This window comes from Hibiscus syriacus, unplaced genomic scaffold, assembly GCF_006381635.1.
Source record: "Hibiscus syriacus cultivar Baekdansim isolate YM2019G1 unplaced genomic scaffold, ASM638163v2 tig00110332_pilon, whole genome shotgun sequence".
Lineage (NCBI taxonomy): Eukaryota > Viridiplantae > Streptophyta > Magnoliopsida > Malvales > Malvaceae > Hibiscus > Hibiscus syriacus.
The window spans coordinates 1,235,949-1,252,155 of NW_024062688.1; the positions used below are offsets into that span (position 1 = coordinate 1,235,949).

The following is a 16,207-nucleotide window of genomic DNA, read 5'->3' on the forward strand; positions in this document are numbered from 1 at the left end:
CTTCTTTAAGGCCTTGGATTGTCAATATCATCATTTCTGGAAATTCCTCTTCCTCTAATAGGTAATTGAACAATTTGAAGGGTTTGGGACCCCAACCGAAACCACTGTTTTCTAGCATTATGGTGTTTTGATCCGATAATGACTTCGGTAGTAATATCTGTACTAAGTTAGGAAAGGCGACCGGGAACCTAGCATCCAATGAGTAGCGATCGAGCCTAACAAAAGTAGATCTTCTCTATTGTTGCACTAAGTGAAACGACCCCCTGACAAAGGTAGATCGATAAGACATGCTTGGTGGACAAATGATCTAAAAATTTCAAGTGTGCGGAATTTGAGATTTTCTTTTTTCTCGTCCGAGCACATGTAAGCATTGATGTTGCCCCCCCCCCCCCCCCCGACAAAATAAGCAATTCAAATTTTCCATATAGGAGAGTAAATCATCGAAGAAGCTTTCCTTTTCAGAGTCAGTAGCTGGTCGTAAACATTAATCAAACATCATTGGAAAAGGCTTTCTTTGAACTTTGCACATATCATGATAAAACTCCTATGAATATGCTTATCCAGGAGTTCAAATTGGCTTTCATCCCATAAAATTAGTAACCCTACTACAGGTAGCACTGCCTTGCAAGGAATTCCCTCCAAGTTTTCTTAACAAGGCAGGTCTTATTGATTCTAACTTGGTCTCCTGAAGCAAAAGAAAGATTGGTTTATACTTCTATCAATCTCCTCACAGCTCTCGAATTCTCTTTTCTCCCCAGCCCCCTGACATTCCAAGACATTAAACAAAGCTTCGACACAAAAAAGACAATAACCTACAATCCAGGAGAGAATTATCTCCTAACCGCCTTGTTCATTTTCTTCTCCAACTCCATCACTTTATCCACTAACGACTTTTTTCCACCTTTGAAGGATATGTCCAGCAAGTTGCTCACCTCTCATATGTCCAAGGCTTCTTGAATGTATTTAGAAGAGATGGGGGAAGAATTGGTTGAGATGTTGTCATTTTCCAATGAGGCCCTAATCGCTCTTTTTTTGGTTCATCTATAAACTTTATCAAAAAAGCTCATTTATTGCTCTCCAACAGAAACTGCTCTGGCTAGTCTAATATTCTACCTAAGACCGGTCAATTCCCTCGGGCTTCTTCCTAATTAAGGCCCAGTGTGAAGATTAGCTCCATCAGAATAAGAGATTCTGCTCCTACGAGCTGAGCAGATGGGCTCATCTGTTGTGAATTTAAGACTTCTCTAGAACACAGCTTAATTTACCACGTTTGAACTAATTGCACCATCTTGAAAAACTGGCTCCATATCATTATTGAAATCCACTTCCCTAGCCGACAATAATGATGGACGTCTAGAACCTAAAGAAGAATTAATGTCAAATTCATTCCCTTGGCTGCCACTTTTCCTACCATCAGCGAGCCACGTGGCCACTCTGTTTTGAGACTCTACAAGTGACGGTTGGTTATCCACGCCATCCTGCAAATTCAGGCCGCTGAATTGTTCCTCCTCCGATGATTCTTCATTCCAGATATCCTCATATTCTCCTGATTCTTGATCCAGACAATTATTCAAATTCTTCAAAGCCATTCCAAGCTTAATTTTGACCATGAATGATCTCCCATATGAGGCTAAAGTGATTGACCCAGGAATATCGAAGGGACTAGCAATCCTATCCTGGCAACCAACAGACCTCTCTGTTTCTAGTCAACTCCTGGATGCAGACCAAAGACCCCCACTTTAAAAAAAAAAAATACTGTCGCCAACAATTAAACGGGACACCATGTAACTCAATCGAACAAAAAGCTAGTGGGATTCCATCTTCCATGACAATGGGGCCAGCCAGTCAAACCAATATGATAACTCAGTCTTCTTATTATTCCACGTCTCCTTTAATGCTTCTTCTGACGAGAAAGTGATGATGCAGGTGTTCCTCGCATAACCCCATCTTGCAATCTTCACATCAATTCCATCATTAAACAAGGCCTTCTGAACAAAATCCATCTCCAAAGAGGTTTTAATAATCTATGTTAATGAGAACTTCATCTACTCGTTCTCTTTTGATAAGATAAACATCTTCATCAGGTTCTTTTTCCCATTTGCAACGTGTAAGTTCCCCATTCTGGTCAAGGTTGTGAGTGTTTCCGCCCTCCTTTTATTATTAACCAGGGCTTCTTTTTAAGACCTGTCATCTCTAGTGCTTCTCGATAAAACCTCTCGACCCTTGTTCTTTCTTATTTCACCTTCGGTTGGCTGTTTTGATTCTTCAGATAACCTTCCAGTAGGGGTTTTTTCTTTTCGAATCTTCTGGTACTTTGCAGCCCCGACTGATAATCTTCTCCCATCTATCCACGATTTGTTTACTTTCGCAATAGCATTGAGAATATCCTTTTCGTGAGCGAATTGAACAAAGCGAAAGTGGAGACTCTATACCTTGGTTTGTTGTTGACACTCGGAATGAAGACCCTAACAACCTTATCGTGATAGTCGAATAGCTCCCAAAGTGTGTTCCTTGTTACTCTCCTACTTGGATTATCCACAAAAGCTGTCCATACCTCTCCGGTGGAAGAAGGCCTTTTCATATTCTCTCACATTATTTTATTGGAAAGAGAAAATGATGATAGGAATATGTTGAGCAAAAATTTCAAAAGAAGAAGAATTTGAATCTTTCTTATTGTGTGGCATAGAAGTTTATATATTGTCTCCACGTGGATGATGAAGTCAGACATAAGGTTATAATTATTATCCATAAATTTAACAAAGTAAAAAAATGTAATCTTTAAGTAGTACATTTGGTTCTAACTAGTCTTCAGACAGTGTTAATGTCTTGTTTTGCGGCAATATATTTTTCACCGCAAATTTATATTAAATTTTCTTTTTAACCTCTGATTTGTTTCAATTTAATCTTGAATGTTTATATCTTTATTTTTTATTATTTGTATCATTAATATATTTTTATTATAATAATATATTTACTTGCATTACTGTAATTAATATAATATTATTATAAGTATGTAAATATATTTTATTACATTTTTAAATATATTTATTTTTTCTTTATTGTCATGTTTATTATTTATTAATAATATACATATTGTTTTCATTATTTTTTATCTCCATTTTTATTTTATGTTTAATCATTATTTATACATTATTCATCATTATTTTATTCACACGTTATCATTATTTATTAGTTATCGTTATTAATATTATTTTTGAATTTTTCTCAAGATAATATTTATGTTTTTTATTTAGGTATCATTTTTTTTGGTGTCGTAAAGGTTCTTTAACTTTTCCTGCACGTAACTGAATCTTAAATCAATTTAGAATTTGATTTTAAATACATACCAAATTATAGATACTCAGTCATTCCTAATTAAAATGATTGATATCAAGTCCATCTAATTAACAAAGGATTCAAAAGCAAACATTTTTGAAGCACCGCAAACGGCTTCAACAATGCCTATATGAATGTTGTGTTGATGTATAATAGTTTAAGTTTTCAATTTTAACATGATTATGTATGATGTATATGAGAAGATTAAATTACTCCTAAATATGTTTTGTTATTTTTGTGAACTTTTGTATGATCTATGTTCATTCTCGATTAATAACGATATATGTTTTTATGTTGTATGAATACAGTGACGGAGCCATGTAGACCCCGGGGATCACTGCTCCCAATTTTTTTACCATTAAAAAAATAATAATAATTATTAATTTGGATCTTTAAATTTTAATTTATTTTGATTTTGCCTCCTATTTTCTATTGTTAATTATATTTTGTCCCTGAACTAAAACCTGACTTTGTCCCTGTATAAATATGGTGATTGAATGTTTGAATTTTTTTATCATATTCTAAAGTAACTCCTAAAAATGAATCTATATCAGATCACTTCTGAATTTATTGAGTATCTTTAATAATTAAAAAGATATTTTTCCTACGTGACGAAAAAATATCATTCTGTAAATAATCCAAAAAAACGTATTATTGAAGTAAAAATAGGTCGAAAGCATACATATTATTTGGTAAGTTTCTTCTGGTTTAATCTTACTGGTTTTGAAGGGTTGTGATGTTTGTAGTTCCTTTTGATTTGTTTCAAGTTGGTGGTCAGGTTAGTCTTGCATTGGTTAGGTGTAGAGTCTTACCCGTGTCTCTCTTTTTATTATTTTATCCTTGTGTATATATTTACTTGGTTGTTTTGCGGTGCATTATGGGGTGTTTTTGGTCTCGTGCAGTTGCTTCTACGTGCTATTCGTGTTGTAGTGTCGTGTTTTCTTTGCTGGTAGTAAGTGTGGATCTTTGTGTTGCATCGTTTAGATGTGTCTTGATTATATGTATTATTTTCTTTTACTTAAATTTAAAGATATTTTTAATGAGACATATAATCAAGTTGACTTATTAATTTATAAAATTCTCTTGCTGATAAAAAATATTTAGGTAAAAAGAAGTCGAAAACGTAAGTGGCTAAATTTATTCTCTTCTCTAGGCTACTTTACTGCTTCAACCTAGGTGATTTCTTCCTTCTTCTCCCCCCTTCTAATTAGTTATTATTGGATGTGGCATTTGTCGTGCCCCTATCTTATGATGAAACGATACGTCTGATGTGAGTTTTGCATTGATGGTGGATTTTAGTAAATTATTTAAGAAATGCAAGTAGGGTAACTTTTCTATTATGTTGTATATTTTAGGGATTATTTTCTCATTCCACTATCAATTAAATAAAAATAAATTGTGAATATTTCTTAAAATATTTTATTAATATAAATGATAATTGTATCTGTTGAAAATTCAAAGGGTATGCACCGAAAATTGAAAGCAAAATCCACCGAATAGAAATTGTCAAAAAGTAGATGATTTTGTTGAATTTTGGTAAAGGGTAAATTACCCAATTTAGTCATTGTACTTTAGGGTATTTATAAGATTAATCCTTAAGCTTCAACTATAAATACCTTAGCTCATTTAGCTTCAAAATCATCCCAAAGCATTCTAGCTTTCTCCCAATACTAGAGAATTTAGAGAGTTTCTTAAGTGTTGTTTTCTCCTTTTTATCAAGAGAGAATTATCATTGTTTTCTCCTTGGTAGATCGAGAGAGGTTGTAATTCCTATTTTCTCATAGTGAAATTCTTCTACCGTTGCCCGTGTTTTTTACCCTATATTATTTAGGAGTTTTCCACGTAAAATTTGTGTCTTCTTTATCTTTATTTTTATTTTCTCAAATTATCAGTTATGATTTTGCTCTATCCGATAGCCGTCTTCCGCAACAATTGGTATCAGAGCCAGATTTGAGTGTGTAATATTTGCTTATTGTCTTTGTGGTTGCCACCAAAAGGTGGATCATCCAACATAAGAAAGTAAGAAGGTATTACACATTCTTTGAAGGTTCCAGAGAACTATTCACGATAGTAAAATAGTGGGAGCTATCCGTAATAGAAGCTATGACAACGAAATTTGATATTGAAAAATTTAATGGGAGAAATTTCTCATTGTGGAAATTGAAGATGAAGGTCATCCTGAGGAAAGACGGGTGTCAAGCAGCTATCAGTGAAAGACCGGTAGATTTCATAGATGACAACAAATGGATTGAAATGGACGAGAATGATATGGTAAACTTTCATCTAGCATTAACAGATGAAGTATTGTCAAGCATCGTGAGAAGAAGACAACTAAGGAGATATGGGATCATCTCATCAAACTGTACGGGGCCACATAGATGCACAATAAAATTTTCCTTAAGAGAAATTGTACACTCTCTGTATGCCAGAATCTACTTCAGTGACGGAGCACTTAAATACACTTAACACTTTATTTTCTCAGCTTACATCCTTAAGCTGTAAAATAGGAGAAGAACGTGTTGAACTTCTACTTCAAAGTCTACCAGATTCATATGATCAACTCATCATCAACTTGAAAAACAGTAATGTCATCAGTCTAGTCTTCGATGACGTTGCAGCTGGTGTTCTACAAGAAGAAAATCGGCACAAGAACAAGGAAGACAGACAAGTAAATCTGCAACAAACAGAAGCGTTGACAACGATGAGAGGGAGATCAACAGAACATGGCCAAAGCAGCAGTCACAAATATGGTAAATCAAAGTCGAGGAGAATGAAGAATTTAAAGTGTTACAACTGTGGAAAGAAGGGTCACTTGAAGAAGGATTATTGGAGTCTAAATAAAAACTCCAATCCATAAGGCAATACTGCAAATACTTCAGATGATGGAGATGCTCTATGCTATGAAGCGTCAACCACCGTGGAAGGCAGAAAAAGATTTGCAGATATATGGCTCATTGATTCAGAAGCAACATATCACATGACCTCAAGAAGACAATAGTTCCATCATTATGAAACTGTCTCAGGAGGATCTGTGTATAGTTGCAATGATCATGCCTTAGAGATTGTTGGCATGGGAACCATCAAATTGAAGATGCATGATGGAACAATTAAAGTTGTTCGAGATGTACGACATGTGAAAGGCCTGAAGAAAAATTTATTATCCTACGGATTTTTGGATAATAATGCAAGCAAGATTGAAACACAAAAAGGAATCATGAAGGTATTTCGTGGAGCGATTGTGGTGCTGAAAGGCGAAAAGATAGCTGAAAACTTATACATGCTAAAGGGAGAGACTTTGCAAGAAGCAGAAGCCTCTGTTGCCTCATGTAGTTTAGATTCTGCAATGCTATGGCATCAGAAACTTGGACACATGTCAGAACAAGGAATGAAAGTCCTTGTGGAGCAAAAGCTACTTCCAGACTTAACAAATGTATCACTTACTTTATGTGAGCATTGCATAACAAGTAAACAGAATCGGTTGAAATTCAATACGTCAAATTCTAGAGGTAAAAGTGTTCTAGAATTGGTTCACTCTGACATATGGAAAGCACCAATTACATCCCTAGGTGGAGTAAAATACTTTGTCTCATTTATTGATGACTACTCCAGGAGATGTTGGGTGTACCCTATTAAGAAGAAGTCAGATATGTTTTCAACTTTTAAAAACCTCAAAGCACGGGAGGAACTTAATTCTGGAAATAAGATCAAGTGTTTCAGAATAGATAATGGAGGAGAATACACAAGTGAAGAATTTGATGACTTTTGCATGAAAGAATGCATCAAAAGACAGTTCACAGTGGCAAACACTCCTCAATAAAATGGAGTGATCATCAGCAGGGATGTTATCTTTGTAGAAGATAAGCTACAAAGAAAAGAATAAGATAATATCACTGAAAAGTCAGAGGCTACACAGATACATGTGGAAAAAGAGTTTGAACAAGGAGATTCTTCTGAAGCAGAACCAACACATGATGAACAAGAACCAGAGAGTTTTGAAGCTCCAACAACTCGTCAATCAGATCGTGTGAGAAGACGTCCCAATTAGCACTCAGATTATGTAATAGAAAGAAATGTTGCATACTGCCTTTTAACAGAGGACGGTGAGCCATCAACATACCAGGAGGCAATAAACAACTCAGATGTTTCACTGTGGATGATGGCGATGCAATAAGAAATTGAAGCTCTTCATAAAAATAATACATGGGACCTTGTGCCACTACCACAAGGAAGGAAGCCAATTTGTAACAAATGAGTCTTCAAAATCAAGCGAAATTGTGACGATCAAGTGGAGAGGTATCGTGCAAGACTGGTGGTCAAAGGATATGCTCAAAAAGAATGTATTGATTTTAATGAAATATTTTCTCATGTGGTTCGACTAACAACAGCTCGAGTAATCTTGGTAATGTGTGCTACATTGAACTTACATCTAGAGCAGTTAGATGTTAAAACAACTTTTCTTCATGGAAATCTTGAAAAAGAGATTTACATGCTCTAGCCTGAAGGTTTTGAAGAAAAAGAAAAGAAGAACTTGGTTTGCAGGTTGAACAAATCTCTGTACGGTCTAAAGCAGGTGTCGAGGTGTTGGTATAAGAGATTTGATTCATTCATTATGTGCCTTGGATACAACAGACTTAATCCAGACCCTTGTGCTTATTTCAAGAGGTCTGGTGATAACAATTTTGTTATATTGTTGTTGTATGTGGATGACATGTTGGTTGCAGGACCCAACAAAGATCATATTGAAGAATTGAAGGCACAACTGGCTATGGAATTTGAAATGAAGGACTTGGGATCAGCAAACAAGATTCTAGGGATGCAAATTCACCGAGACAGAAGTAATAAGAAGATTTGGCTTTCACAAAAGAATTACTTGAAGAAGATCTTGTCAAGATTCAACATGCAAGATTGTAAGCCAATTTCTACCCCTCTTCCTATTAACTTCAAATTATCCTCCAGTATGAATCCTAGTAGTGAAGAAGAGAGGATGAAGATGTATCGAGTACCGTATGCATCGGCAGTGGGAAGTTTAATGTTCGCTATGATATGCACAAGACCAGACATTGTACAAGCAGTGAGAGTGGTTAGTCGGTATATGGCGAATCCATGCAAATAGCATTGGGATACAGTAAAGAGGATCTTGAGATACATTAAAGAGACCTCAAATGTTGCATTATATTATGGAGGATCAAACTTACTTATCAATGGGTATGTTGATTCTGACTATGCAGAGGATTTAGATAAAAGCAAATCTACTACAGGATATGTGTTCAAAGTTGTTGGTGGAGCTGTAAGATGGGTTTCAAAATTGTAGTCAGTTGTGGCTACATCCACAACAGAGGCAGGATATGTAGCAGCTACACAAGCCATTAAAGAAAAAATATGGTTGAAGATGCTATTGGAGGAGCTTGGGCACAATCAAGAGTATGTCTCTTTATTTTGTGACAGTCAAAGCGCCTTGCATCTAGCAAGGAATCCAACATTTCATTCAAGAACAAAACACATACGAGTTCAGTACCACTTTGTTGAATTATGTTTCGATATAACAAATTTAAAGGCAAAATGTTTTTGGACTTGAATTGAATTTATTCAAAGTTTTAAAAAGGTTTCAAAAATAATTCAAAGTCCATTAAATTCGGATTTGAGCAAAAATGCTAAAGGGTGTCAAAGTGCATCCATGCACCAAGGCTGCAACGACTAGTTTATTTGAATTTAATGAAGGGGTATCGATGCACCTTGATAGTGCACCGATGCACCATGTTATGGGAATCCTTTTTTTAGTAGAAAATCATCCCCAAACAGCTCCAAAACATCCCCAACGGCTATATACAACATCAAACACATTTCAAGCTAAGGATACTTGAAGAAGTAAGAGAACAACTATCCAAGCAATCAAACACAAGAGAAGAGTTTTTCATTCTTATTTCATCTTTCTCTTGTAAATATTTTGTTCTTGTGAGCTTAATTCTTGTAAACACCTACCTTAGAGAGGTTTTCTTGTTTACATTTCTTATCATTTTGTAAAGGGGAAAGGTTCTAGTTTAGCCCGGAAAAACTAGGGAGTTGTAAGGTTATCTATTTTATGAGGAGCTAAGGTAGTGGACGTAGACTTTGGTTGAGAAAGTCGAACCACTATAAATCGTTGTGCAATTATCTATCTTTCAATCTCCTTACTCCCTAAACACAAAACCATTCCGACCCCTCTTTGCAAACCATTCCGGTTGTCGATTCGAGCTTCCGAAAATCCCAACACACTTCATTCGTGAAAAGGTGGAAAAAGGAACGGTAGATATGCAGAAGATCCATACCAAAGACAACATAGCAGATTTCATGACGAATGCGATCAACACTGATAAATTTACTTGGTGTCGATCCTCTTGTGGCCTGTCAGAGACGTAAGCAATATGAAGGTACAAGGTAGAAAGAATAGTGTGAAGATATGATTGTTCCAATCAAATCTTCAAGTGGGAGATTGTTGAAAATTCAAAGGGTAGGCACCGAAAATTGAAAGCAAAATCCACCAAATAGAAATTGTCAAAAAGTAGATGATTTTATTGAATTTTGGTAAAGGATAAATTACCCAATTTAGTCATTATACTTTAGGGTATTTATAAGATTAGTCCTTAAGCTTCAACTATAAATACCCTAGCTCATTTAGCTTCAAAATCATCCCAAAGCATTATAGCTTTCTCCCAATACTAGAGAATTTAGAGAGTTTCTTGAGAGTTGTTTTCTCCTTTTTATCAAGAGAGAATTATCATTGTTTTCTCCTTGGTAGATCGAGAGAGGTTGTAATTCCTATTTTCTCATAGTGAAATTCTTCTACCGTTGCTCGTGGTTTTTACCCTATATTATTTAGGAGTTTTTCACGTAAAATTTGTGTCTTCTTTATCTTTATCTTTATTTTTATTTTCTCAAATTATCAGTTGCGATTTTGCTCTATCCGATAGCCGTCTTCCGTAACAGTATCATTATATTTTAAATTGTGTTGTTTTTAAATAAAAATAATGAAGTTAAAATAGTTCAATGTATATTATATTGATAATTGTACAGTAATATTTTAAATTTCGTTAATTTTAAGTAAAAATAACAAAATAAAACAGTTCAATGTATTTTTTTTTTACTAAAAACGTCTACTAATTTTGTTATTAAGTATTCGTAATCAAAGAAAATTAAATACTTTATAATGAAATTATGAATAATCTTTAGATCAAATTGTTAAAAACTATCAATTAACATTTAAGTTGTGAATTCAATATCTATTAGGAACAAAAATTTTCAATTTCTCTCTCCTCCCGTAATAAATATACTTAGGGAAACATTTTATAATGAAATTAAAGTATGATAGTAGGTCGTTGGCCTCATTTAAGGGTGGGAATAGGCTAGGCTGGCCTACAGGGACCTACATAAAGTCTGGTCTAGTCTGACCTATTTAATAAAAAAGCTAGGCTCAAACTTTTTTAAAAGCCTATTAAATTAAATAAACCAGGCTCAGACCTATTAAAAAGCCTTATAAGCTTGATAGATCGGCCTATATATATGTATATATACTTGTCATAATGGTGTCTACTTTGTAAAACGCGCCTAAGTTAGAGTGACTTAATAGGGATTTTACTCTAAAATTAACGACTAAACTAGAAATATTTGGCTAAACTATATGGTCTAGAAGGTAATTAACCCTAAATATAACCCTAAAACTAAACTAACCCCCTCTCTCTGATTTCTTTCTCTCTTTAATCCCTCCCTCTCCAATTATCTCTCATGAACGACCCCCCACCTTTGCTTCATTTGTTTTTTAGTTATATACTTATATATCCATTATAAACAAAGAGAAATAACAACAAAAGTAGAGTATGAACACAGTATGGGCGGCGACAGTATTTGATGGTGTGTTAGTGCAAGCGTCGGAAGAGGCTTTATGTTTTCCCATTACTCTGCACATGCAACTAAATTATTTTTTATAAGCATTTGTTGGATATACAATATTTCCCGTTTGCATGTGCAGGCTTTATAAAATATTTGCAACCCCGATATAAAATATTTTATAAGCAAAGGCTTTATATTTCTCTTTGTTTGCATGTGCAGGCTTTATGGGCGCCAACAAATACTTATAAAAGGCTGGGTCCAACAAATGAAGCAAAGGCCGTACTCTGTGTAGACACATTTCCGTCCATGTTTATAAATATATTTATATATAGTAAATATATCATATATATTTATAGTTTTATCGTATAGTACATATTTTTATATGGTACATATGATATTACAGTATAGTATAATACATATATTATATTATATGATATTAATTTTTTTTCTTTTGTTTCGTTTTGTGCTAGAGTCCAAATGACCAAGTTTCATGGCTGTACATACGAGGACTTATGAGCTAATTTGCATTGCAACTCCAATGAAGCATGTTCTAAAGCTTTTCTCTACAGGGGGTAATCTCTGCACTTTGGATCGGCCTCTTGCAGGCATCCATAATACCACGAACCCATACTTGGTTGCTCCGAATCTGTTTTATTGTATCACTTGGATGCTATGGTTTATTAATGATTGGAATTGCTGCAAACAAGTTTCTGGATAAGACATTTAAAGTTCGATTGGGCCGAGAATTGTATGGGAATTGCCTGGGAGTTAGAGCGGATGGAAACCCCGATTTAAGCGACGAAATTAGCAAACTGCTGATCATCCAACTTCCCAACAACCAAATCCCGTTTTCCACTAAACCCACGTATCCCAACCATTTTACTAAACTCCTAAAAATCCGGCAGTGCATCCTCCAGCAGCTTTCTTTTATCCTAAATAAATTCAACCAAACTTCGGGAGAGAAGGGGGATCAATAAAATGGCTGCAGATACGCTGCTTAGACTTTATGGTTATAATCAAAATGGGTCTTAAAGGAGGGAAACCCCTTTATCTTCTTCGACTCGTTTTCTGGGTTTTCGCCCTCGAGCTCCTTTCCAACTCGGATCACCGCATCAACTCCACCATCAACGGCTTGACGCGCGGCAAGATCAAGGACGCACGTACATGGATGAGCGCCGCGCTTTGCTACCAGTCCGACAGTTGGGGCGCGCTCATGTACATCAACAATACCCAGTCGGTGAACAAAACGCTGGCGTTTCTGGACTCACTGACTCTCAACGGAACAGCTGAAATTTCGGACGATAGGTAATTTCTCACTGGAGCATCCGAAACGGAACAAAAGTTACGGGTTTTGGTTATAGTAGTGAGTGTTAAATTAAGAGATGCCAATGGCGGCGGGGCCAGCATTGCCGACAGCCATGGGACCGATGATGCAAGCTGTGCCGGCGGTTCTGACGTTTTGGATAAGGATACGATCATTTCTTGGTTCCGAGGGGAATTTGCTGCGGGCAATGCCATTATCGACGCTCTTTGCGGTCACTTGGCGGAGCTTCAAGGAAGGGAAGAAATCGAAGTTCAGCCTCGGAGTTGCAGAGCCTAAGCTGGGTTCCCACATCTCAGGAACGACTAAAATTACATGCCAGAGTGGAGAGTTTGTTCTCGAGCTTCTTCGTGGTGTGCGGTTGCATTTCGATAATTTCATCAGGGACTTGAAGCATGGGGAATTAGAAAAAGTACAGCTTGGCCTGGCATACAATTACAGTAAAACAAAGGTCGAATGGCACGCTATATTGAAAACAAATGTTCCAATGCACATCAATTGATTGCTTTGCATAGAGGAGCCCATGTTTGCTTGACACCTCTGGCCAATGAATAGAAAATGTGTTATTTTGGCTTTATTTTGTGTGAGATTAAACAAATTTCCACGTGAAAGTGACTTTACGGTAAATTCTCATTGGTCCTTCAAATATTATGGGTAAAATCTTTTCAAGGCCCTCTGTCTTTGTAAATTTCCATAATGGTCACTAATACACTCTCTTTTTACCTTATTTCGATCTCTCAATTCTATAATAGTTGCGTTTTAGTCATTATTTTTTGTGTGTTTGGTATTTTAGGCTGATTTTCTAATTTTACCTCATGATTTATCTTTTTTTCTTTTTAGTCACTGTTTTACATTTAATTTAATTATTATTTAGTCCTCCATATTTCTTGGTTAATTTATTTATTATTTTATCTTTTTTTCATTATTATTATTATTTATTATTATTTCTAAATTTTATTCATATTTATTTGTCTATTTTCTTTAATTTTATTATTATTATACTAACATTTTTTCTTTTTTGCATATTTACTTTTATCTAACATATTTAAAATTTTAATTTTAATTTTAAATTTTCGCAATTAAAGACAACTGAAAAATTAATTGGTACCGAAAGGGCGGTTCAAGGGTGCTAATCCTTCCTTGACCGTAACAGACTCCCGAACCCGACACATTTTCTGGTAAAACGCAGATCATGTAAGATGGTGTTCGACCTATCTAAATATTTTTAAATGGTCGGTGGCGACTCTAACCATATTCAAGTCGAAGCCCAATTTCGTGCCCAACCGAAAGACGGTCGCGACACTGTGTCCAACAAATCAGGTATGGTGTTGACCTTGGGTACTGTGTAGACATGTATAGGGGGCAAAATTAGTGTTCAGAATACTTATATTATTTTTTTGGTACCAATATATATGTGTCCAATTAAATTAACGTTAGATTAAAAATTAAACATGCTTTTAAAAAGGCTATTAGGCCAGGTCAGACTTTTAAAAAGGACAGGCCGAGATAAAAATAAAAGTCTGTGATAAGCTATAGGCTAAGCTCAGGCATTTTAAAGTATGGTCTGGCCTATTTCTACCCCTAGCATCATTCATAAATTAAAAAAGAGTGATAGTAAAAGTCATTAATTTAAATAATGTTTAAGATAAATTATATATTAAGTCTTATATATATATATACTGATTTGGTCTCTAAATATGCTTTAAACCAAAATTAACCTTAAATTTTTAATTTTTGAATAATTTAATATAATATTATTCTTATTTATTTTTATTCAATAGATTAATCGCATCCAACAAGAATATGGCACATATCAATATTTAAGATAAAACCTTAAATAAGATTGGCACTAATTAATATTAATAAATTTTTAATTTAATATTAACATGTTTTTAAATTACTTTGAAATACATTGATATATTCTAAGATTTAGTTTTGCATGTTGTTCCATTCACTCCCTAAATGAAATTGTTTAATTGTGGTTTATAGCATTAATGAGTAGAAGCGGGAGGGCCTCAAAGCAATTAATCCCTTTCATACCAAAACATTTGGACCCTACCCCCATTTTGGGTCACAACCCGAGACTTAAGCGGGTCATATCTAACCCTAATTATAAAGTATAAATGAAAAAAAAAATCAATACAAAATAAGTGTTTAAATTATATCTTAAGATAATTATAAGTGTCTATTTTTTGTTAAAATAGATGTTTAATATTTTTTTTGTTATACTTTTAGGTATTTATAATTAAACATATTAAGTTTATATTTTTAAATTTTTAAAAAAATAGAAATGATATTTTAAATAATACTTTTATTAAAAAACTAATACCCGGCGCTCCCCCAATCCCCTCCGTTCAGGGGTGATTCGGAACCCATCTCCTTTTCTCTTTCACACCCCCAAAAAATAGGCCTCCGTCGTGTCAATCGTTGTACGTCGACACTAAGACCAATGAGAAAAGATAAACAAAGAATGAAAATCAAGTCTAGGCGTTCATGTAGTTAAAGCACTAGATTCCCGCTACTTTCGAAGATGGGGCTTAATTGGCAGGAGCATCTGAGGGATACGACACCGTTTGAAACGGTGTAAAAAGAATAAGTTGGCCCATGCAGGTTTCGAACCTGCGACCTTCGCGTTATTAGCACGACGCTCTAACCAACTGAGCTAATAGGCCTTCGAAAACATTTTTAATAATTTATAAATTTATAAAATATGGAAGGTAAAATGGGAATTAGAAGATCCGAATTCAAAAATCACTGGAAGGTGGGCATCTCTGACCTCTGGTTAACAGCCACACGCTCAGACCAACTGAGCTGTTCCAGGTATTTTTTTTCCACATAATCTAGAAATGTTTATTTGTTCGAATTATTTATACAGATGTGAAAGGGAGGAGGAATCTTCGGAAAGTGATTCTCTTATGATAATTAAGACAAATAGATATTGAACAATTATATTTATGTATAAATAAATAAATTTAAGAATATGTTCTTTTAAGATATATTCTCTTTGCTAAAAGAATCAAATAATATATTTGATATTTAATTTATATTTTAATCAAATTCATACATATTTTTATTGACCGGTTATTATATTTAATTTGAAAATTATATATTTTGATATTTAATTTGAAAATTATATATTTTGATATTTAATTTATATTTTAATTAAATAAAATATTTTATTAACTGAATTAGATCGATGGTAGTATCTATAACTTTAGGGTTTAATAGTTGGAATATTTATGTAGTATTATACTTAGTGTAAATTATATTCTATAACACTCAATTATTAGGCCGGTTATAAAAATTTAAATTATAATTTAGTCAGATAATTAAAATACTATCATAAGTATATCGGTTTATCGTTAAAATTAAAACGAAAATCTAACATAATTTGATATAATAACAATTTTGAAATCCATTAATTTATATATTTTATCCATACGAGTGTGCAATTTCAAAATTGATATTAACAAATTGCTTAAAAATTATAGAATAAGATTAAGACAAAATAAATTTTCAAATACTAAATGTTAAACTTGCATATATTAATTTAGAATTATTATTTAGGCTGTTACAAAACTGCCACCAACATCTAGTGGTTCCTTATCACTGCGTGTAAAGGGTTTCATAATTTACTTATTTTCTTCGAAGTGTTCCATCGACGACTTGTCCCCCCCCCCCCCCGCC

The 16,207-nt window shown here is 34.3% G+C and overlaps 1 non-coding gene across 1 annotated transcript; it reads right to left on the minus strand.

Annotated features, from left to right (window-relative positions):
- Positions 1-15,118: 15,118 nt before the first annotated feature.
- On the minus strand, positions 15,119-15,192 carry TRNAI-AAU. Its single transcript has one exon. It is a non-coding gene; the product is annotated as a tRNA-Ile (tRNA).
- Between the last annotated feature and the right edge of the window lie 1,015 nt (positions 15,193-16,207).